The sequence below is a fragment of the Globicephala melas genome, chromosome 10, assembly GCF_963455315.2.
Source record: "Globicephala melas chromosome 10, mGloMel1.2, whole genome shotgun sequence".
Taxonomy (NCBI): Eukaryota; Metazoa; Chordata; class Mammalia; order Artiodactyla; family Delphinidae; genus Globicephala; species Globicephala melas.
Window position 1 is genome coordinate 88,534,295 of NC_083323.1, and position 26,641 is coordinate 88,560,935.

The following is a 26,641-nucleotide window of genomic DNA, read 5'->3' on the forward strand; positions in this document are numbered from 1 at the left end:
TATTCATACAGTGGAATATTATTCAGAAATAAAAAGAGAACTTCCCTGGTAGCGCAGTGGTTGAGAGTTTGCGTGACAATGCAGGTGACACGGTTGGATTCCTGGTCCAAGAAGATCCCACATGCTGTGAAACAACTAAGCCCGTGTGCCACTACTACTGAGCCTGTGCTCTAGAGGCTGCGAGCCACAACTGCTGAGCCCGCATGCTGCAACTAATGAATCCCATGCGCCTAGAGCCCATGCTCCGCAACAAGAGAAGCCACCACAATGAGAAGCCCATGCACCTCAAGGAAGAGTAGCCCCTGCTTGCCGCAACTAGAGAAAGTCCGAGTGCAGCAACGAAGACCCAACACAGCCACAAATTAAAAAAATAAATAAATAAAAGGAAATTAACACAGGCCACTAAAAGACTTGGAGAACTCAAATACATATTGCTAAATCAAAGAAGGCGTCTAAAAAAGCTTCATACTATAGATTTCAATTATATGACATTCTGGAACAGGCAAAACTAAAGGTACGATAAAAAGATCAGTGGTTTCCAGTGGTTTGTGGAGAGGGAGAAATAGGTGGAGTACAGGAGACATTTAGGGTGGTGAAACTATTCTATATGGTACTGTAATAGTACGTACTTGACACAAATATTTCAAAACCCATAGAACAAAGAGTGAATCCTACCTACAGACTTTAGTTAATAATGTATAAATATTGGTTCATAACTTGTAACAAATACACCACATTAATGCCAAATTTAATTATGGGGGGAAAAAGTGCCTGAGGAGGGGTGCAGAAGAGTAAGTGGGAACTCTCTGTACTTTCTGCTCAATTTTTCTGTATACCTAAAAGTGCACCAAAAATAAAGTCTATTAAAATACAAAGAGTTATGGAACATCTAATACATAAGAATTTTATATAAATATGTAGACAAAACTATACATGTGCACTTATGTGTGTACATATGTGTTTATGTGTATGTGTGTGATTATAAAATAAACAATGAATACGTTTGCCTAACATGTTTGCTGTTTCCTGTTCTTCACATATTTAGGTTTTGTCTATTTTTGAGTCTATAGCAATTATACACACACACAGGAACACATTTTATATGTGTGTGTATATATATATATATACATATCTATTCCAAAACATTATGGTATATATGAAGTAAATTACTATATCTATACTTAATATAATATATACATACAGATATGTAATGTTCAGAATATATATCTGTATATGTACATGTGTGTGTATATATATATGTGTGTGTGTGTGTGTGTGTGTGTATATTTTCATGTATGTTGCAATTAAACATTTTTCCCCTGAGTAAAGTAAGGCCTGGACCAATTACTTGATTCTAATTGTCTCATTGTCTAATTTCTCTTTAATAATGCACTTAAGTTTACAGTGGAGTCATTTCTGTTAATAATCAGTAAGGCATCAGTCCCCACTTCCACTATTCTTCATTTTCTATTGTTACTCTTGTCCTTGTTTTGGATCTTCTCTGTTATCTGTCCTTTGGTGCAAAGTGAAGAACTTTAAAAAATCTGATTATAAACCGTCTTTGGAATTCTAGTTGGAATAACTCTACATGCATATATTAATTTTAGTAAAATTAGCATTTTATAATAGTATTCCTGTCCAATGACTTGGTATACTTTTCCATTTTCCAACTCTTGCTTATGTCCTTCAATAAGACATTTTACTTTTAAAATAGGTTTTATACATTTATTGTTCTACTTATTTCTGAGTAATGCAGTTTTGCTTAAAACCTTTGTGGATAGAAATTTGTACTTCGATTTTTTGTTAGTTAATATCAAAAAATTTACTGACTGAATATTTTCTTGTATTTTGCAAGATTAACAAATTCCACTGTTAATTAAATTCTAATCTTATATAAAACTAGAGCTTTGCTCTTTTTGATAAACTATTACTTAACTGAGGAAGATTTTTCTATTCTAATATTTGCATCTTTAAAAAATTGTTTGTTTTTAGTTTATTTACTGGAGTCTCCAAAACAATGTTACATAATAATAGTGATAGTGAATAATCTTATCTTGTACTAGATGTAAAGATATGGTTTTAAAATGTTTACCATTTAAACAAAATTTGTTTTGTTTTCATCTCTATGGCTTTTGGTCATATTTAATTAATCTTATTCTCTGCCTTTTGGAGTTTTTGTTAGGAATGGATGCTGAATTTTATCTTAGCACACTTGAGATTCCCTAAGATGCCTGGTGAGTGGATGATCAGTGCTTCTAACTGGTCTTAGCAGTGACAGCAGGAACAGATAGAATGTTTCTACCTAGTTTCATTGCTTTTAACAGGGAGTCTGTTTTTATTTTATGATGCTAATTGGATGTCATTGTTATTTTAACTATTCATCACTGGGTATGTCCCAACCAATCCAACGCTCTGAAAACTCAAACCTATGCTTTACAAATTCAGTCTTATAAACATGTATTAATTTAGGCATAGCACTGGAGACCATTTTAAAATAATATTGCTACTAAGTACTGGAGGGAGACGCCCATTTCAATTCTCGAGTTTTCTAAAGTTTTCTCAGTTGTGGTTTGGGTGGTGGTGAGAAGTTGTAAGTTTGGTCAAGGAAAGGAATCTCAAAGCATTATACAAATAACAGTATAGGAAAAGATAGAACAGTGGATGATCTTTTATACTGGATGATGAAGAATGATGATGTTGATGTAAGGCGTGATAGATTTAACTGGCCATAGGATTAGAAAAATAACTTCAGCAGTTTCATATGTGGAAGAGGCCCTTAATCTATAAATGCTGAGGATAGTGTGAGTAAAAGTCTGATATATATTTTTTTTTCTTTTTTTTTTGCCCAGCCCTGAGATGTGGTGTGAGTCTAACCAAGAAATAAAGCTGAGTTAGGATAGTGGAAAGAGAAAGCAAGGGACAAAGGCATGAAGCACTGAGAAAGTAGACTAAACAGAATGACCATGAGACTCAAGTATACAATACCTATTATGCTCTCGAAATATCCCAGTGTTTATAATTAATTATTGATCCCCCTAATTAAATGCTTACATAATATTTAGTAAGTTTTTTCCCACATAAATAAAGAATATTTGAAGCATTTTAGAGCATTTTCTTATTAGTAATTCTAATTGTATTAAATTCTCTGAAGACCCTGACCTTTATTATTTTCTTCTAATAGAAGCAATACTACATTTTCTGCTCTAAAACATTAACCTACAAAGTTTCACGTATGTGAACTGGTCTGGTGAAATACTTTGAGATTTGGGATTTTTCCCCCCGACTTGTCCATTCCAAACAGTGAAGGTAGATCTCAAAAGTGTGGTATCATGTTAAATCTGTACACTTGAAGTTGGAAAGAGTTAAGTTTTAAATGACAATTATACAGCTTACTAGTTTTATGACATCTACCAAGTTACCCCTCTGAATCTTGCTGTCACTTTTTCCCCTTTATTAAACTTGACTTCAAGTTACCCACTTTGAGTACGACATCTATTTCCCTCTGGGGACCTGACTTTTTCCCTATGTGACTATAATAAATTTTAAAAATCTGCAAAATATCACTCATATTCCTAGAAAAATACTAAATACTGTTTTTTTGTCCATTACACCTGTGAGTTAGGAAAAGCATATTGTAGAAGCCATGAATTTACATATTTTCACAAATTAACATTGCATGCAATGATTCCTGAGTCCAGTGCTGAAATGTTGTGTGGAACATATATCCTCGGTGGCTTTCATCAGAGTCAAAAGTGTGTTTGCTTCTTCCTGATTATGCTATGCATGTTGTATAGATTATTTACCCTAAGGGCGAGCTGAAAGCATTAAAAAAAAAACCATCTCGGATTTTTACTGAATTATTAAATTATAGTTGAATTATTGTGATAACTGAACATGACTAAATTATTAACTAATAGCTAGGAGATGAGTGACTACTTTATTGGCTTAGCTATCGACTGTGAGATCAAGTGGTGTTTTTAATGTAAAGGCTATAATTTAAAAGAAAAGGGCTATTTCGTGATAACTCTAAAACTCTAATGTTACTGCAGCTTTTTTTCCCCTCCACTCCTTTGGTTATTTCACTATTCTAATGCTTTAAATTCTATTTCTAAGCTTACCACTCTCCTGGACTCCAGATCAATGCAGCCAACTGCCTACTCAATATTTCCATGTGAATGACAGGTAAGCACCTCAGACCTTGAATATCAGAGTAACACTCCTTATATTACCTCCAAATCATATTATTTCTGATATCATTAAATGAGAACTACATCTTTCTACAAAAAATTCATTTCCCTCTATTTTCAAAATAGCTAAAGAATAAAACCTCTTCTCCTTAACTTTGATGTAACATACCCTTGGACGAGTCTCTTTTTCTAGATTTTTCACTACAGCTTCTTGACTGGTCTTCCTACCCTCATCCGAGCCTTCTTCTATCTATTCTAAACACAGAAAATGCAGTAATTGTGCTGCATTTAAGTTAGATCATGCCACTTTTTTTGCTCAGAGCCCTCCAGTGGCTTCCCATCTCACTCTGAATGGATGATGAACTTGAAGGTCTTACATGATCTGTTCTCTTGTGAGTTTCTTTGATCTTAGCTCTTATGATTCATCCCCTTGCTCATTCACCTCCACCACACTGCCTTCCTTGATATTCCCGAGCTTGTCAGGCATGTTTCTGTGGTAAAACCTTCACACATCCTCTTCCTGCATCCAGGATGGCTCTTCCTCTGAATATCCACATGGCTTTATGGTTTGTTGTTTCACCCCCTCAGACTTTTATTCATGTTACCTCAATGTGCCTTCTGCAGACCATCCTTTCAAAAAACTGCAACATTCTTTGTCTTCTTCATGTACTGTACTTTTTCCTATTTTACCTTTATTTTTCATAGTTTTTATCACACCATCTTGTATAATATATATATATATATGCATGTATATAATTTACCAACACTATACTTTAAAAAAAAATGTTTCTCCCTGTAAGACTCTCTCAGACTATAAGATCCATGGCATCAGGGGTTAGTGTTTTATTATTATCCTATTCCCAATGTCTAGAAGGATACTTGGCATATATCAGAAACTCAGTAAATATTTGTTGAATGAATAAATTGATATAGAACATCAGCTATAAAAATTCTAATAATAAACAACAACCTCAGCTTTTCCTGTTTAGTTCTAAACCATTTGCTTTTTGATTCCCAGTACGTTTGCTATATCTTAACTTTTAATTCCACCATATGAAATAATGCTGTCTTTTGAAGGTGCTGGTAGCAGTCTTGTAATTCTTAGGCTGATAAGGTTATCATAGCTCCAAGGTCATAGGCCTTGTAATTCTTACCACTAATTAATAGTAAAAGGCTGGACTCACCTATTGGGAAGAGATAGATCTGTCACTAATTCTGATAATGTAGTATCAATTTTGGGTTCCAGTATTCATAAGTAAGGGTGTTTCATCTGCCTACAAGTATAAGAATATGCCTACCCTTGATGGTATTTATATGTTCAGAAATACAATTGGATATCTTGGAATAGCAGGGTAAAACTTATTTAGAAAAAAAAAGGTTTTCCAGCTGCCCAGTCAAGACTGCAATTATAAAATTACACGAAGTTGTTTTTAGTTTTCATAGTGGTTTAGAAAATTATCTGATTCAACATTTATACAGTGGCATGAATTCCATAACTTGTTCTTTTCATCAGTCAACTTTTTAGTGAAATATAGAGAATAATATCCAAATATGGCAATTACCAGTTCTTGGTATTTTGTCTTCTTTACAAAATTAATTTACTCACGATGTTGGATTTTATTAGCTTTACCAATTTCTTTACGAGAGATCTAATGCTCCTATAATTTTAAAGTTTTGTTTTTAAAGTGCCTGCTACGACATTTCAAGTAGATATAAATTAAGGAGATACTTTGTGATGAGAAAATAACATCTGGGTACATACCATTAGTACACAGTTACCATCACAAGGTCAAGTTCAATGAGTATGTATTTTCTCCATAGTACAAATACCAAAATGATGCAGAAATAGCTTTCTGCCTATCTGGATAAGATACAGAATAAATGAGAACTGGAAAAGTTCTTGTAAATCACCCAACTCAATCTTCTGTCGTATGGGAGGAAAATGAGGCCCAGATATAAAAAGATATTTTATTTATTGAAAGCAAGATTCTATCATGTTAATATTACTAAACCAAGAAAATTTACACATAAAATAATTTAGAAAATATTTGTGTCGTTGACTATACAGTCACAAGTTGACAATCTGATAGAACTCTGAAACAACCTTTTAAAGGCACAGTTAAGGCATCAGCTTGAGGATGACATTCTGCTGTCCTTCAAGATACACTATATATTAAAAAAAAAAAAAGACCACCTCCTGGTTCTGTGTTCCTGATAGGTAGACTACATAGGTCCAGAAATCAAGTGTTGGAGGCAGGAGTGACCACTCTCACAACCCTTCCCTGTGTCCCACTTTACAGAATATATGCTTCCCATCCCATGCATCTTCAAGATCCATGTGATTAAATGTTTTGGTTCTCGGGGGTTAGGGGACATTTCTTTAACAGTACAAGGCAAATTAAACCTATGGCTGCTGTTTGGGGTTCTCCTGCCAGAAGACTAATGGGAAAAGAAGAGACGTAGGTATGCTGGAAGCCATAATTGATATTTATTATCATAAGAATATAAGATTGCTGCTACCTAATAGTGCAGGAAACAGTTTGTGTTGAACTCACTGAATTCACTGTGATGCCTCTTGGTGTTCTTGCCCTAGCAATAGCCTTGAAAGGGCAATTGAAGCAGTCAAAGCCAGACAAGGGCATGGTAATAAGAGCTCAATCCCTTCAGAAATGAAGGTCTGACTTAACCCACTTGGGCAAGCAATCAAATTACTGCCCGGTGAGCCAACTGCAATAGTAGGGATCCTTAACTTTTCCCAGTAACACTCCTGTTTCAACATTTTATTATTTATTTATGAATTATGGCTAACCATCACTTTAAAGAATCAATGATAGATAAAATGAGTGAACTTAATATGGGCAATGAGGAGATCTGAATTGTGCAAAAGGTATACTGTAGCAGACAATGTCTGTAGCAGGCGCTTTTCCCGTGTGTTCAGATCTAATGGCTTCTTACTGCAAACACTTTCAACAAATTGCCTGAGGGCTTTCCATGGCTGCCTGAACATATTCTGCATATGCTTGCAGAAAGGAGGAACTGCCATAAGTGAACTGACAGTTAAATACTCCAGTTTTCTCACAGATTGTGTAAGATAATGCAGGTATTTTCTCTACAGTGGTCCATATGTTCCCATGACAATTGAGCCCTAGTTAACCACAGCTGTAACCTGCTCTTTAATACATTCTGTATTGGTAGACTTCCATTTCCTGTTTCGTTTCTCTATTACTCTACTGGTACTTTCTGGGATTACTTTCCTAATAAACTACTACTTGCAATAAAATTCTCGTCTCAATGCCTGCAATGGGAGAAATTTAACCTGATACCTATAGTACGTCACAACAGCATTGAGAAAAAGATATCAGGATTGAGTAAGAAGAAGTGCTGGAGGTATTTTGGAGCATTGTAATTTTAAATAATTTTCTTAGGGAAAGCCTAATTGAGATGCTGATATTTAAGCAAAGATCTGAAGGATGTGAGGGAATGAGACAATGTCTGAAGGAAGAACATGCTAGGCAGGGGATACAGCAAAAATTATGAGACTGGAACATTTCTGGCATTTTTTTACATAATGGGGTAACCATGGACTCAGGAGTAGAGTAAGAGAAAGGGAGAGTAGTAGGACATGAAATCAAAGAGAGGTGAGAATGACAGGGTTGGGGGCAGCAATACTGGGTCTCATAGGTCACTGTAATATCTTTGCTTTTTACTTTGAAAGGGAAGAGACACCATATGATGGTTATGAATATCTGTCTTTGGTTTTTAAGGATTCTTTGGATTTTGTGGTAAAAAACAGACTCTACTGAGCAAAGGCAAAATGGAAAGACCAGTGAGGAGGTTATCATACAAATTCAGGAGAGAAATTATGATAGTTGCACCAAGACGGTGACAGTGATGGTGGTGATAGTGTTTAGGTTCTGCACACATTTTGAAGGTGGAGTCAACTGAATTTACTTGAGGATTACAAATGATGTAAGGGAGAGAGAAATCAAAGATAACCTCAGTGCTTTGGACCTGAAGAACTAAATGAAGATAGAGATAGAGAAGATAACAGATTTTTCAAAGAGGAGGTTTGGACTCTCACTTTGGGTTTTTTAAATTCAAGACGCCTATGAGACATCTAAGAGGAGATATCAAGTAGACAGTTGTATAGGAGTCTAAAGTTCCAGAGAAGTGTCTGGTTTGGGAATATTAATTTGAAGTTTTCAGCAAATAGTCGTCAGCACACATTTTATGTGTATTTTTCTAAGTATCAAATGTTAACTAATACAATGTCTACAAAGGCTATGATTAGAATTGAAACACTCCCTGATCCATTTTTTGCTCTTCTCTCACTCAACACTGATTAGTGATTGGGACCCCCAAGGAGTTAAATAGAGGATAAAATCAATCATCTTTTAGTTGACACAAATTAGTCACATCATCAGAATAATAAAAGTTAAATTGTTAAAGTTTTGTAGGGATAATAATTTTTATTAGCTAAAAAAGGAATAAACAAAGAAGTAAGGGACAACTGAACATGGAATGATGTGTACTGCCAAAGTAAATGTTATCTGAATTAATGACAAGATTACCAAAGGAAAAGCCAAAACAATACCAGCAGCACTGTCTAAATAATCACAAAATTCCAATGGGAGTTTACTATGTTATTCTGTCAAATGAACAGAGTCTTTTTGCATTTGGAGAGGTCTTTAACCCTGTGATTTCAAGTGCCTATAAAGGGATGCTCTCACAGTGATGTATATATATGAGAAGATTTAGTACACCCATGGAGTGGAGAGTGTGTTATATAAGAACCTATTGTGGATTTATGTAGTTTGATTAAATAATTCTGTCCAACCTACTCACTGGACATATTTTATCCAGAGTTAAGCAGAGCAGATCTAAATTCTTTAAACTGATTCAAGCTGTATATCATCCCAGTATGTGAGGAGCATCTTTGCCATGGCGTGGCCTCATTGGCTGCTGTCCTCTGTGGCACAGGACTCTGTTGTCTGACCCAGATGACTGAGGCTGCTCCTGACCAACTGGCTCCTCTGAAGTCCAGGGATTGAGTCATAAGAGACTTCTAATTTTGGAATAACCCTGTGTTCAGTTTATATCAACGTCGCAGATACTACACAATGGGAAACTAACAGCAGTATCAAGGCTTAATCAGAAGAGTTGCTTAAATAGATACCTTGAGTTTGCCTGCTGTGTGATTCGAAGATACTGATTTCTGGCTCCTTAGTCTCTTAAAGCGGGAGATAAATCCTGCAAGGGGAGGGGAGTTATCTGGGCATGATTATTCATATGTTGTTTTACTCTTCCTCTTCTTATACCTTATTCATGAATAAAATTATGGAATGAGGCACAGAAGTTTTCTGTGAACCCTCCTGGGCTTTTAGGCACATTCTTAAAGTTAGCTTCTAGTTTCATTTCTTCTCTATTTGACCATCACAATGACTCCATGGAGCTATGTTCTCTGCCTGATACTAACAACAGGGTAGAGACACGGATAGATTTTCTACCAAATATTTCTGTGTTTTACCATCTAGTGAAGACAAGATTGTCCTAGTATATATATTGGGGGGGATAATTTTTCATGTAAGAAAGAAAATACATTTGTCTCCATCTCATGGATCCCCAAATTCCCCATTGAGCAGCGATTCTCCTATTTTCAGTAAAAGAATACCATTAGAACTGCCACCAGCCCTGGGGTATGCAAAGGAAATAAATTAATGACTATGTCACCACAAACTGTCTCCATGTTCAAGCAAACAGCATAGGTCTTAATAGAGAGGTGTTAAGAAAAACATGTTTGCATTTCATGGGGATTTATTTTGTAATGCCAGAGCTAAATGAATTAATAAAAAAATTACTCCTGTATTATTTAGGAAGCTTAACTGAAGCTTCAAATTGAAGTTTTAAAAGTCCCTGAGAGGGCTTCCCTGGTGGCGCAGTGGTTGAGAGTCCGCCTGCCGATGCAGGGGTCACGGGTTCATGCCCCAGTCCAGGGCTGGAGCCTGTTTGTCCAGAGCACACTGCAACGGGAGAGGCCAAAACAGTGAGAGGCAAGCGTGCCAAAAAAAGAAAAAAAAAAAAACCTCCCTGAGAAAAGTGTGCCAACTCATCATTTTCATTGATTCTTCCTGACATCTAGGTAAAAGGTCTTAATATTTTAATACAAGGAGGTAAGTGATCTATAATATAGATTTATAGCTATAAACTTTAAGAAACTAACAGAAAAGCCAACTTATCAAAATCTTAACCTTTAATACACTGGATGATACTGTTTCAAGAGAATGGGCACACTCTACTAAGCTCCCAGATCGAAAAAAACAAGTTATCATAAACTTTATATACAGGATAGACTTTGGATCCCTTGCTCTTCAGAGTGTAATATCCTGGATTTGACCAATCAAGTCCAAAGGTGAGTCTTTATAATCATTTTTGCAGACACAGGATAATTTTCAGGGCTGCTGTTTCACATAAATTGGAATAGTAACTCTGATTTATGTCACCTGTTTAATTATTTTCCAAAAAAAAAAGGAAATTTACACGAACATTACTCAGCAAACAATACATATTTTCTACATTTGTAAAAATGTGGAACAAAATTTTTGTTTCTTTTAAATTTATGTTGTATATTTCTGCCTACCTTCACTTCCAGCTGCATCATTAATTCAATTGATCAAAAACCTTTATTGCTTTTTAGTTGCTTAGGTATGCCAAGAAATGCCCGTATGCTACCAAGCAACTCATATTTTAGCACTCAACCTTCTTTTGTCATTTCTGTGATACATTAACATATTAATATTATTATATATTTATTTTAAGCCCCTTCCCTCCATACTCTGTGAAATGTTTATGGAACAATTTAAAAATAAATATAGGTTCATAATAGAAAATATGCAAAACAGCTCATTAAGAGTTTGTCTTTTTTTTAATTTGTTTGATTTGTGTTTAATTTTTAAAAGCCACAATACTACCACCATAAAAATTTTGGTATATTTCTGTTGGGCTGCACCCTGCGGGCCTACAAGGCCTGCACTTGCCCAGCTTCAAAACTGAAGAAAGAGCTCAGAGTCAGTGACAGAGACATCAGTGGTGTAATGGATGGGGGAGCTTACACTTCTGAAGCAAGGTCTTGGAGCAACACCCCACCCAGTGAGGCAGATGGAGGGCAGGACATGGTGACAGTCTTTGCTCCTGGGAGGGAAGCGGAGGTTACCAGTTATAGGAGGAATTGACTTCAGGTGGGCTCATTAGTTACCATGGAAACCAGCAGAGGTATAAGCCCCTTACTGCCCGCTGGGGCCTAGGGCAAGTATGCAGGAAGGTCAGTCATGTGAATGGGTGTAGGCAAAGCAGGCAGTAGTCTAGCAGGGGAAGGACAGAGAGCAAGAGAACAGCCACGGTGAGTGACCAGACTCTCCCCCGCCTGCTTTTTTTTTTCTTATTTTTATTCTTTACATCATGTTGCTTGTATTCCAGGAGACACATACTGAGATGGCGTCTGTGATACTGATTTCCTCAATGGACATGTGTCTACTCCCTTTTATATACTTTGAGGAGGAAAGGAGTTAGCATTGCTACACTCAGATCCACTCCTTATTCTCTTAAAGCGGGAGATAAATCCTGCAAGGGGAAGGGAGTTATCTGGGCACGATTATTCATATGTTGTTTTACTGTTCCTCTTCTTATACCTTATTCATGAATAAAATTATGGAGAGACTTTCCCTAGGGAAGTCTTTCCTTTGTGGATATAGACATATTCATATACTAACAAAAGGGGCCATGGTTCCTTCTGTGTATAGAATTGTGCCTGGGGAAGGAGAGTGTGAAGCCAACATTCAAAGAGAAGGCAAGGTAAGAGATGCAAAAATTGGAAGCTCTGGCATCCTTGGTTATAATCTTTGTGTTCCCTCATGCTGTCTTGGATTCTGTCCTTCTTAAGCATTTTGTTGTTATTGTTGGTGGTGGTGGTGGTATTGTTTTTAGCATTTTAACTCTGAGAACAACACTAAACTTTATCAATCGTACCATAAGCCAGCTGATTTGAATCTCTCACTTGCACCCGATTAAGTTCTGACCAATAAAAATATCACATATGTAAACAGTATTCTATTTCATGTCGATACTTGGTATTCCAAGTACCAATGATGCCCAGTGATTCTTAGCTTCTAAGTTCAATTGATATCAATCATGCTCAGGATTGGACTGTGGTCTTAGCATAACACAAAATAACAAGTATTTCCCTTCTTATTAAAATAAATTAATGGCTGTGTAATATTACATCATATGGTTGTATCATAGTTTAATTCATCTCCATATTGTGGGATGATTTTTATCAATTAGAAATAATGCTGGACTAGACATTTATTCATGCTTTTATTTCTGTATTTCAGGTTAGTATCATAAGATAGATTCCCAAAAGTGGGATTAAAGTGTCAGTGAGGATAAACACTTTAGTGGTTTTAAATTCCTATGGACAAATTGCTTTCCAAAACAATGAAGTGATTTCTTCTCCAACCAGAAATATTTTCATCATTAAGTAGTATTACTTTTTCAATATTTCTAATTTAGAAAGTAAAAAAGTAATAATTCATTGATGTTTCAATTTGTGTTTATTTAATTAACAGTGAGGTTAAACATCTTTATATATGCTATGCTGTTTAATACTTTTGGCCTATTTGTCTAAAATCAAATACGTCGTTAATGAGAAAAACTGCTTGTATACTCACTTTGTGTGAATAATACTGAACAGTAGTCACCTAAAGCTTTAAGGCTTGAATGTTACAAATACCAAACTGATTTCTTTTGTTAATTACACTAACATTTTTGATCTATATTTAGACATTGGTGACAGAATCATCATGCAATTTTTCTTAACGTACTACCTATGCAGGAGTTTCCTGAGTGAAAATATGTTGCTAAAAACTTCTCTGACATATGTCGATGAACTATCGTGGTTATTTATTCAACTGAGAACAGAACAGATATATTTCAGAGCTGTCTCCATTATCATGGGCATCTTAGTACTAAGAAAAGCATCACTCCCAGTAGCAGGTATAAAAAAAAAAAATCACTCTCTCTCCAAACAGCAGCGTGACTTTTGACACTTTCAGGCAGATTAAGAACAAGTCACAGTGGGCAGCCATAAGAGTCTAAACACACCGAGCGATGGGTCTCTCCATTGGTGAGAGGAAATTAGTGGCTAAAGCCCTTAAAACCATGGATCAATGGTGGAGATATGCTACAGGGAATCTATGAACAAGCTTCTTTCTTTTCTATCTCACAGGGGACATCAGTAGAGAGTGTGCTTCGTTGAAGTCAATAGAGACCATTGTGAGAGTAGTGTGTATGTTTGGATTTAAATGGACCTGAGAAATCGCTAGAAGGAAAATAAAATATGTGGCTAAATCTGTCATAATTACTTCCTACATTGTTGGTCCAAAAAAAAAACCTCAAACATCTAATAAGATGAAAGTAACAAAAATCCATAAATGTACAAAATTATATTTTTCATTTCTTAAATGATCTGGTTGTAAAATAATTTCATTTCAGGAAGAGTAATAGAGAAGACATATGCTCTCTCTTCTGACTTGATGGAAAATGACAGTCTCCAGAGCATGATAATTGACATCATATGGACGATGATATACTAGAATGCCAAAAGCATGGAAGCAAATAGGCAGCTGAATTCAAGTCCAGGTGGCTACATTAAAATTTATTACATGTTGGAAGCTTCCATTCTGTTGATAAACAGGTTAACCTTGGAATTTTCCTGTCTGCCTTTCTCTTAACTTGAGTTCTCTCCCTTGTATCCACCGTTTTTTTCTGGACAAGAATAAGGCAACACAGAACTAGTATTGAGTTGAAGACAGTGTAGGAGGTAACCCTGAAAACAAATCAACATGAAAGAGGAATGTTTCACTGAATTGTTCCCAGTTCCCTTAACAGAAACATTCAGGAGTCACCATCACTTGTTAAAACATATGCTTTTACTGCTAAATCTTGACCTGTCAGGGTTTTTTTTTAACTTTTAATTTTATGTTGGAGTATGGTTGATTAACAATGTTGTGAGAGTTTCAGGTGTACAGCAAAGTGATTCAGTTATACATATACATGTATCTATTCCTTTTCAAATTCTTTTCCCATTTAGGTTGTTATATAATATTGAGTGGAGTTCCCTGTGTTATACAGTAGGTCCTTGTTGGTTATACATTTTAAATATAGCAGTGTGTACATGTCAATCCCACACTCCCTAATTATTCCTTGCCTTGATCTGTCAGGTTTGAACATTGTTTTTTGGCTTCCAGTAATGAGACAATTGTATTCCTCTATACCATCTCTTCTCTCCCTCCTCATTCTTCATAAACATCAATATACCTACTCAGTTAAATCACTAATCAGTGATGACCTAATTGTGATCATGTAAATACAAGTTAGAGGGTATAATATGATGACATTTGTTTATGGTGCAGGTTTATGTTTCTCCTTGAAATTGTGTTTACCTTTCTGTCCCTCCTGAATTAATTGCCTGATTCTTCAGCCTCACCCCTTTTCAAATATCTTGCTACACTATCTATTGTTATTTCTGTACTCCAAGATCTTCCCTCTAAAAATTCAATGTTCTCTTGCTCCAAATGGGACTAAATTTTTCTGTAAGTTATCTCAATGCTGTCATCCCAGGCTTTATTTTTGTTGCTCTATTAGGTTTGATCAACTATCTATATCTAATGGTTAGTTTACCCTCTTATTTTACAGTAGTGCATTTTTAAATGACTCGCTAAGAAAAGATGCGTGGGAGTTAACTTTTCTGAGTTCTTATATGACTGATAATATCTATAATCTACCTCATATAATTGATTGATAGTTTGACAGGGCACGGAGTTCTAGGTTGACAATCTATGTTGAGAAGTTCAAAGTTAGTATGATTCTTATTGCTCTTTAGATGACATATGGAGAAACATTTAAGATTTTCCATCAATTTGTATTCTAAAATTTCACGATGATGTTCTTTGTATTTTTTTTGTTTTTTCCCATTTATTCTCCTGAGTGCTTAAAATTCTCATGCTTAAAACTCTTCATTGATTTTGATTTATGGGCTTTTTATTTCTTTACTTTCATTAGAGTAGTTTATCTGGAGGGATACAAAAGCTACATCTATAGTCAATCTACCATCTTTTATTAGAAGTCCTTTAATGCACTTTTAAAAAGAAATTTCCTTTATAATCAAAAAGTGAAGTGGGGATGTGTTCAACATTTTTAAACAAAGGTTAAACATGAGAAAGAACAATTTAATCTAGAACTTTGGAGAGTTTATCGACTAAGCATTGTCTTTTATTTGAGTTAGCTTGACTTCCTAGTACACTTTATGAACACTTTCTCTTTTCCAAAGAATCATACTATTTTCCATCTTTGTGCTTTCTGATTCAATTTTCCAAAGAATCACCCTATTTGCATCTTTGTGCTTTCTGATTCAATTTCCTCCTCCTTATTTTTCAAGAGGTAGCTTGTATAGCACCTCCCAGGAAACCTTTGATTCTCAGTATGTATTGAGTAATCTCTCTCTGCGATCCAATTACATACTGTTTGCATTTTATTGAACTTTATATGAATTTAACAGTTTCACCAACTATATTGAAATCCTTATCTTATTTGTATCTTCCCAGCACCTCACACAGCTTTTAACCAGAAGTAGTAGTGTGTATTTTTAAATATTTATCACATTGGATAAATGAATAAAATAAACCATGTCTTTTATAAGTGTGTGTTCAACATGAGCCAGCAGTATAATATAACTGGCAAAAATGTTATTGAAATCTGAAGTTGAGTTAAAGAAAATGTGATATTTGTAAAAAAAAAAAAAAGGTAAAATTTGGTATAGGTCCAATCACATCTTGAAAATTGTACATATTTCTGAAAATTACATTTTAGTAAATATATTAAGAAACACAATTATAGTGTGATAGAAATGGTAGCGCATGGTTTATAAGGGTCTGCAAACCATGTTGATGGGAGAGCAGTTGAAGGAAATAGGACTTTTTCATCTGCTATGTTGAAGCTCTAGGACATGATGGATATCCCCAAATATGTGAAGAGTTTTAGTATGATTATAGGATTAAATTTCTTTCTGAGTTTGACTCCAAAAGAAAAATCTAGATGAATGCGTAGTAGAATTTTGGTTCAATATGAGTAAGAACTCCCCAACCAGAACACATTGCTTATGATGAAATGACTTTCTCTTTCATGAGAGGGTCCAAATTGATTGACCACATCTCTGGGATGTTTTAGAGAGTTTTTCTGCATAAAGTGAGAAGTTGGACTATAGGACATTTTAGGAGCCCTCCAATATCAAGTGTTTGGACTTTTATAGTGGAATAAAAAGACTTATCTAAATTGAGATGTTATCCAAATAGCAGGATTGGTGAATCATAAATTAGAGGCTATCTACATGCAGACTGTGTATGGTAAAAATAAAATGATAATAATCAGAAAAACTTGGTGGTTAAAACAATAACAAGGAGACTTCCTTGGTGGTCCAGTGGTTAAGACCCCAAGCTTCCACTGCAGGGAGTGGAGGTTTGATCCCTCATCAGGGAACTAGGATCCTGCATGCCGCATGGTGTGGCCAAAAAAAACAAAACAAAATAAAAAGACCCCAAAATAACGAGAATGAACTATCATCAAAATTATAAGAAATCTTTCTGAGCTATTAATTCATTTCATGTAATCCATAATGTATTTTTTGCTCACAATTGTCACCATTTAATTGATATCTTCCTTCCAAATATAGGTATCTCAATTTTGTCAGGTGATTTTAAAGAGCTTTAAAGGCTGAAAAAACTAAATAATTGAATGGCCAAATTCAATTACTTTCATAAACCTGACTAGATAATAAATTAATTATAATACTTAGACTTTATATGCTTGCTTTAAAACCTAGCATTCATATGACTGATATAATGTATAATAGTTAAGATTACTACATTTTAATATGGAGGCTAAACTGCATGATAAAAGGGTAGTGATTCTGAGTGATTTCCCACTTACAACCTTTGAAGTCTATAGAAGAAAATTATCAACTATGTATTTCTTTTTACAATCACAATAGGAAAATATACTATCTCCTTTGCATTAATTATTGGATCCTAATGTGATTAAGAATATCCTTTTGCCTATTTGTACTAGAAGAGTGACCTGAGTTTACACCTCTTCCAAGTTACTAGCAAAACTAAACCACTCTCTTTTTAACTGTCCCCAAAAATATTTATGAAAAATATACTGTGATCTATTAAATTGTTTCTGTTACTTCAAAATATAAAGATAGAAGTTTCTAAATTCAATTTATTCTTTATACTTAGGACATACTTGGTGTTTGAGTTTTTCTTATAATTACATATAATATGAGTAATCTATGTGTAGTTGACACTTGAATTTTCTTTTGTTGACACACATATTGAGTTCTGCATCTAACAACATTTGGCAGAAAAAGCTTCTCTCAGAATTTTGATTTTTGTAGACAAGAGTCTGCACAAATCCCACAAGGTTACTATGCAGAGGCAGATGTTTGCTAAAACTGCAGTTCAATTCAATGTCCTGCCACTGTCTACTTTCCCTTCCACATATCATCACCAAAAAATAACAAGATAGTAGAAAACTAGTTTTGATTCCAGAATGATTTTTGTTGATTATGATGAATGAAGCAGAATAGACAGCTTGATTTTCATAAGTTAAATTGAACTTGCAGTAGTAAATGCAGCAACAACAGCAAAAAGATTAGCAGACATAACAAGGGAAAAGAGAATTTATGTGCAAACCCATAATGCCATTTGAAAAAAGAAGGTGGTTATGAAAATGTACAAATGCATAGATACTAAAATGCTGGCGGGGGGGAAAAGCCTACAAATACGTTATCTAATGTTGGAAGCAATTGTAAAGGAGAATCAAGGACAAGTAAATAGAGCAATGTAGTTTCAGGAAATTATTTTATTTGGGCTATATAAGAAAGCATACCCAGGTTATTTTGGCGTACAATACAAGTAATTATAAATGACTACAATCTGTGTAGTATCCAAGAGAGAAAATAGCCTAGGTGGACTCTGTGAATACTTAACATATACGACAAACAGTCCCCATTTATTCACCAACCACCCTTTGTAAAGAAAAAGAGTTCCAACTGAGGCACAGTCTTGAGCTTACACTAGGAAAAGTAAAATAAGATGTTTCTCCATTAGTAGATCCAAGAAATTATGATATTAATTCCCTCCTCAGTTTGTGGCTTAGTAAGGGACAAACTGAGAAATTAATCAAAATGATTTTAAAACGCGTACTTTAATCTAAAGATCCTTTACATTTTGCTTTATTAATAGAGTCATTTATGTTTTTAATCAATTACTTTAAAAGTAAATTAATGGAATTGCTTTTATCCTTATATCAGACTGAAACAGCTATTATCCTAATCCATTCAGGCTAAATCAAAAACTTGTTTATGTTTTCCCACACTATGTTTCCCGAGGTTAATGAAATATTCCAAAAGTTTAAAATTATTGTTATTAAAGTGACTTTAAGAGTTTGTTCCCTGTGATACTAATTTCCCCTGGTAAGGTATCAAGTTTGATTTGTAACTGCAGAAATTATAAATTCATCTCAAGAAAATAGCCTAATACCTTAAAATCACCATCCTAGAGAAATTCATTATTCATAATGTCAAGAGCAAAAGACAAAACAAAACAAAAACAATGATCAAAGATACGTGTCAGTGTCATATTATTTTATGTATTTCTGAAAATGTCAAAAAATGTTTAAAAAAAGAATCAATGGATTTAAATACTATAAGTAGGGGGAGGAACTTTCTAGAGAGATTTTTTAAAAAGCCTAAAAAAAGTTTCGGGAAGTTATTTTTTTCCAAAATATGTTTTTCAAAAATATTATCTGTCTCAAAAATAATAAAAAAGTGTTGACTTCTGTTCTTAATCATAGAGAGTAATTGGTACTATAATCTTCCTCCAATTGTAAACAACTATAAAGCTGGACAGAATGTATGCAACTGTTGTCAGAGGTTGACTAACAGGCAGCATAGGACTGTGATTACTGAAACAGAAATAGATGAGATTAGCCCCACAACTGAACAGAGTCTCTGCCTAGGCACTGAGCTGACATCTCTGACAACTTATGCTTTAGGAGATTCATCTATCAGAAATTAAAAATAATCTTCAAAAGAAACACAATAACCCACCAGTAAATTAACTGCTCATCAGAAAAAAAAGAAAACATCACCCTAAACAAACAAACAAAAAACAAATAAATATTACAGACCATTGAAAATGTTAGATATATAATATTTATCATAAAACAAAATTACTAGGTATGCAGAGAAGCAGAAATGTGACCTACACAGGGAGAAAAAAAGTCATTGGAACAGAGACTAAGATGATCCAGATGTTGAAATGAGAAGAAAAGGAAAAGTAGAAATCTAAAAAAGTTTATATGGGCTTAAAGGAAAACATACTACAAGTTAAAGCTGGAGTGGCTATATTAATATCAAACAAAACAAAATGTAAGCAAAAAAATGTTACTAGAGATGAAGAAGGATATTTTATAATGATAAATCATTTGATATGTTAGGAAGATTTAACAATGATAAACTTAAATGCACTGTCTTCTTGCTTCCATTAATGTGCTGAGAAATCAAATGGCCATCCTATTATTATTCCTTTGAAGATAATGTTTCTTTTTTCCTCTTGTTGTGTTCAAACTTTTCTTTTCATTTTAAGTCTCAGCAGCCTTACTCTAATATTACTTTTTTGGTTATTTATTCTGTATGTATTTTCAATAGACACCTGTTTGTCATGATTTTTGGAAAATTCGTACTTGTTATATCTTCAAATTTTTTCTTGATTCTCTGATTTCTTTTTGAACCCCAATTTCATGTATATTATAGTTTTGTATGGAACCACTAATATTTGCATTTGTTTTATTTTTAATGTTTTCCCCCTTTAATTTAGATGATGTATATTCTATCAATATTTCCTAGTTTTTCCACTCACAAATTCTGACTTCTGTTGTCTCTATAATTAATATAATTTAATTTGTTTATTAATTTCAGATATGTGTCTTGTAGTTTTTGATGTACTTGTTTGTTTTTATAGATAATAATTCTCTGGCAAATTTATTCATCTGTTCTCAATCTTTATCATCTTTTTCTTTATTCCCATGTACTAAACATGATTATTTTAAAGTTCTTTTCAACTTGCTCCAATATTTGAATCAACTGTGTCAGCATCTATTATCTGAATTTTTTTAGTTACTTTTCAGTCATGTGGTTCTATTATTTGGTAAATATAGTCATTTTTCCTAAATGCTGATCCTTCTATGTAAATATATATGTATATGGCAACACTAGACAGCATCTTACTCTAGTGAGATAATTTATTCTTCTTCAAACCATTACAATAGATTTATGGATGAACAACTACATCTAATTAGCTTCTACACCAAATCAAGGCTTTTTCATTCAGAGAGCCTCTGGTTTACACTCTTCTGGGTCCCAAACTCAAACTTGATCACAAGACAGTGAAACAAGTCTCTTCTACAATAACAGTCTCTTCTACTCAAACTTGATCACACTCAAACTTGATCACAAACTTGATCACAAGTTTGAACTCAAACTTGATCACAAGACAGTGAAATAAGTCTCTTCTACAATAACAGTCTCTTCTGTTACTGTAGAGACTCTTAGATAAGGTTTTCAAGCCTCTATGCTGTGAAAACTAGTATTTCACAGTATCATGTATCATGTGGGGAAAACAGACTTTTATTTGAATACCTTACCCAATTCACCTAAATCTCTGTTGGTATCTCAGTCCCACAGCAATAACTATTTATGGTTACTTAGTGTATTTTCAAATTAATCATTTTTTTTTTCAATTTTTTTTTTTCGCGGTACACGGGCCTCTCACTGTTGTGGCCTCTCCCATTGCGGAGCACAGGCTCCGGACGGGCAGGCTCAGCGGCCATGGCTCACGGGCCCAGCTGCTCCGCGGCATGTGGGATCCTCCCGGACCGGGGCACGAACCCGCATCCCCTACATCGGCAGGCGGACTCTCAACCACTGCGCCACCAGGGAAGCCCTCCCGAATTAATCATTTTTAAAGACACAAACAATATAGGTCCAGGAGAATTTTCATAATCATCGGTGTAATCAAATGAATTTGGTAAAGATCCTGTTATGGGAAAAAAGAAGCAGTGCATTGAAACTGAAGGAAGTGCAAAATAATATGGTTGTTTTTATTTCACTGTTCTTCCTGGTTTGTGTTGTGTGTAGTGACAGAACAACTCTGAAATTCCAAAAAAAATCAAGAGAGTATACTCAATCCAATCCATCTTTAAAGAATCCTAAAGTTGTTTAACCTTAATCAAATTACTTAATCCTTTTGGATCTTAATTGTTTTCATTTGTAATATTTTGTAGTTGGTTTGAATGACTCCTAATGTCCACAACAGACCTCTTATATTATGTCAGATTACCAGAATATCCTCAAGCACTAGCTTTTAAAGGTCAACAGAAATTGTTTGACTATTTTTATTATATAACAAAATTGTTTATAGACAATATATTTAGCTGAGCAAGAAGATTGCATTAAGCTATGTTATCAGAGAAATTACTAGTACGCTTTTGTAAAAGTATTATTATTACTTCTTGCAATAAATAATAACCAATCTGGCATGGGAGAAATTATTTGGAAGAATGTTAGAATTTTATTTAATCAATGAGAAAGGCAATCACGTCTAAATTCTTCCTTTTTTGAGGTAAAAAAAGTAATCTCAATTTTTGCAAACAATGTTCACAAGTGAAGACATGCATACATATACACACATACCTACATGTGCACATAAGAATGTGCTTATGTGAATGAATATGGAGAGAGAATGTATTATTTCATTTTAAATAAAACATTGCACATACTATCTTTATTTTGCATACAAATGTCATGTATTCATACATCTATACATACCAGGATATATAAGGAAAGAGCAAAAAATTGTTGCTGCTGAATTTGTTTTTTGCAGGAAACTTTAAAACTATAGCTAACTCTTTGATGTCACTATTGTCATCAGAGAATACATTAGTGAAGACAGGTCATGATATAAATTATTTCCTGCTCCATTGCCCCTTTACATCCTATTTGCAACAACTGAAATATTCTTATATTTGGTGCAAAGTGATGACTGAAAATTAGGAGGAAAACTGTTGTAATTCTGTTTTCTTCTGGGGATATGCTAAATATCTATTTGTCAGTGTTTATAACATCCCACCTTTCTAACAATGCGCAAACTACATTGAGAAGAGTTGATCTGATCATATACATCACCAAAACAACAGATCAGATACTTAATTTTTTTAATTTAACAGAACATTATTGGTATTTTATACATTGTCAATTATTAATACTTGATATTATAGTAATCATTTCCATTTGTCATCATCTGCTTGCTGAAATGTTTCAAAATCTTAGTAACTAACACTTTATGGAGAATTCTATACATGAGCCAAAACAGAGAATAGTGAAATGCACTCATATGTCCTCATCACCCAGATTCCACAATTTTTAGCCTGTGGTCAATCAAATTTCATCTATATTGTAGCCTTCTTTCTCTCCCTCAAAATAATTAGAACCCCAAGCTTCAAATGATCTCATTGTAAAATCTTTGAAAATGTATTTCTAAAAGACGAATACTCTTTTAAAAATATAACCACAACAATATTTTCATAACAAAATTTAAATAAGATTATCCAGTCTGTGTTTGTACTCTTCAGTCTCTCATCTTTTTCCTTTTATTGGTTTGCTTAAACTGGAATCCAGTGAAGGTCCAAATTGCATTTTGTCTCTATATCTCTCAAAGCTCTTTTAATATTGAGGATTCTTATCCCATCTTATTTATCCTTACATTTATTATTTTTTTAAAAAAACACAGATCATTTTTCCTGTGAAGTTACCCACATTTAGGATTTTGCTAACTACACCTTCACAGTGTCTTTTTGTATGTTTCTTGGGCCTATAGTTACTATAAACTGGAAGTGAGGAAAAGACTTGATTAAATTCAGGTTCTACATTATAGTAAAATTTTTTGAAATATGGTATTTTGTACTTCCAAATTGTGACACACCAGGAAGCACAAAATATCTAATTGTTTCTTCTTTTTATAATAATGAAATCAATGAGTGTGTTAAATTGTTGACAGTCTGATCCATCCATCCATAAAGTTTCCTGTTAGCTTTTCATTTAATGATAATAACAATCATAGATTACTATTGGTTAGCTCCATTATCACTATTATTACAATGGTGATATTTTAACTGTGTCATTCCTTTTTAATTTGGTAGCTGAAATTTCTTACTAAAGAATTTTCTCCACCAGCATTTGTACCTAAGATACAGGTTATACACAAAAGAGAAGATACATATTAGATTAATTACCTTTACAGATCAGTGAATCAGTGATTTTTCACATCCAATTCAAGTCTATGTAATGTAAGGAAAGACATGTTTTATTCTATGTATTGATAAAGAATGTAAAACTGGTAATTAAAATTTTTTCTTTTCTATTAAACAATATTTTAGAATTTGTACAATTTAAGTATGAATTTCAGAGGTAAATACATGAGATGAGTATAAGATACTATTTATATAGACTGAGCAAAATTTAATAGAGCTTGAGCAATTTTTCTAAAATCATAAACCATTTAGGACTTATATATTTTCCTGATTGTCCTTATTTTCCATCCAACTGGAACCTTTTTTTTTTTCTGATCACATTTCTGAATGAATTCTTCAACAGTACGTAGTTGTTTATTTTTTTTAATTAATTTAGTTTTATTTTGTTGTCCAATTTTAGCCTCTTACCCATCACTTCTCTAAGAGCAAAACAGTTAAAACTTATGGATGTATATATACACTTTCTGGCTTTTTGATATATAATCACTTACTGATGTTTTAATAAAAGAAGACTGTATTGTATTTTATATTTTCACATTAGGTATATATTCTGAGCATAGTTTAATATCAATAAAATACACTTGGTTTATTTTTAAAAGATTGCCTAGTATTCCATAATTTTCTACCAATTCTATGTTTTTTGGGTATTTAGGATGCTTCTAAGTTTTAAGTATTTTAACATTCTCACAAAAGCATTAAACAATCATATATTTTTGTTTATTTTGTTGATTATTTCCTAAAGATAAATTTCTAGAAGTGAAATATTTTAGAGGTCCAAAATGGGTCAATGTTGATAAATATATTTCCAAAATTGCCTCCAAAGAATTTTTACCAACAGTATCTGAGTGTGCCCATATCCTTAAGTGGTATTTTGAACCTTACATATATTTGCCAAGCTGATCATCAAAAATTTATATATTTCATTGTAAAGAGATTGTTTTTATTTATTTGACGGAAATGTGTGATTCAACTGCCTCTAGAGTAAGGAAAAAGTATCATGTCACTTGAGGAAATGCCTGATTCAACAGATCAATAATTATCAAGAATTCTTGAGTCTTCTCATTTTTGCTCTCTAACATTTTTAGATTGTCTCTACTAAAAAACTGAAGATGACTACTGCACATTCAAGTGTCTCTATTTGTGTGTTTCATTTATCAGTGAATTGTGACCAGAAGCTTGCACAAATCCAGAGGGATCCTAGATTTGGAGATAAAGTCATGCTTCCTTGAAGCACGTAGGAGATGGAAGGGTGCCACAGCAACATTGAAATTCTTAAGCAGGGAAGAAGGAGGTGATTTTAAATATTTTGCTAAAATTTTTTAAAAGGTAAAATATAGAAGAAAACTTTGAGAAAATGCAATTGAATCTAAAAGTAAATTATCAGTCTTTCCTCTATAATTTAAATCATGTGTGTCTTGTGGAGAAAGATCTTAGTCTTTGTAACATGATAAATATCATATTCTAAATTGCTTATGGTTTTATTTACTTATATTTCAATGTTTGATCCAATCTAAATTCTTTTAAATATATGATAATACACATTTTCCCACATTTTCTACTGTCAATTACCCTGTAATATTTTCAACATATTCAATTTTAAGCTAAATTAAATCAGTACAATATATATAACTCTTTCCATGTTCATTATTCTGTTGTATTAATCTAATTTTCTGCTTGTGAATTCATACAGCATGGTTTTAACTATTCTGATTTGTAGCATAAAATTTTTAGGACTGCTGGATAAGTTCCAGAATAAATTCCATTGTAATTCTGATAAGATTACTTCAATTTGAAGAACAGATTGCACAGTCTATTCATTAAAATATTTATTTATAATATATGTTTATGTTTTATATATGATATATTTACGTGTTGTACATACATATATACTATAGAAAAGTCCAGTATATACAAATTATTGTATCATCTTTATTTTACGTTACTTTTGATTAATTCCTTGTTACTCTGTAGCAGTTCCTAATGCTAATAAGATTATTTTTCCCATTATGATTTAAACTGATTATTATGATATTAAGAAAATCTATTTAATTTTTATATTATATATTATCCAGACACCTTAGTAGACTTCCATAATATTCTCAAGTATTTTAATTGTAAAATATACAATCTGCCAATAATGATAAAATCATTATTCCACTTAATATTTATTATATGCAATACTTTTTATACTGCAGAATTAGCGACAACTTTGAGAATAGTGTTGAGAATTAATAGTTTCATTAATCATCCTTTTTTGATGTTTGTTTAGAGTTAATTAAAACACTTCTTTTACTTCAATTAATTATGATGCTTTCTGTTGGTTTCATATATTTTTATCATATTTAAAATTTTTGGAGTGTTCCTTAATATTTATTTAATGTTTTAACAACAAAATGTAAAGCATATCTATCCATTTTATATATTTTCTACTTTGATTTGTTGCTAGAATTCCCAATCTGAAACATCCTAGCATTCTTTTAATAAATTTTACTGTTCATATCATATTTTTCTAGGAGTATATGTAGCATCTTTGTAACTGTATTCATTAAAAATTTGGGACATTTTGTTGGTTAGTTATGTACAAGTTGTTCAGATTTTGATATCAAGGTTATGCTATGTTTATAAAATGAATTTCTAAGTATACATATTTTACTATGCACTGAAATATTTGAATGATGTATGTAGTACACGTACTCCACTCTTCAGACTGTGATTTTCTATAAATATATTTTGGATTTGGGCCTTTAAAATTATTTTAATTCAGTACACAAAATATTAGGACACATATAAAGGGTATAGATAAGGAAAAAATGCCATTTTTCATGTATCCACCTCTCTGCTTAAAAGCAACAACACTAACAATAGCCAAGAAGTATATCATGCTTCTCCTTTACCTCGTCCTTGTCTTTATTTCAGAAGGTGAACAAAAATGGACCTGAGCCCTTTAAATAGTTTTCTATGCCATCTGGCCT

At 33.3% G+C, this 26,641-nt stretch overlaps 1 long non-coding RNA gene across 1 annotated transcript; it reads left to right on the forward strand.

Moving 5' to 3' along the window:
* The first annotated feature begins 2,159 nt into the window (after nt 1-2,159).
* Nucleotides 2,160-25,050, forward strand: LOC132597914 (uncharacterized). Its single transcript, XR_009565414.1, has 3 exons — nt 2,160-2,234; nt 4,114-4,182; nt 24,828-25,050. It is a non-coding gene; the product is annotated as an uncharacterized lncRNA (long non-coding RNA).
* Nucleotides 25,051-26,641: the final 1,591 nt, after the last annotated feature.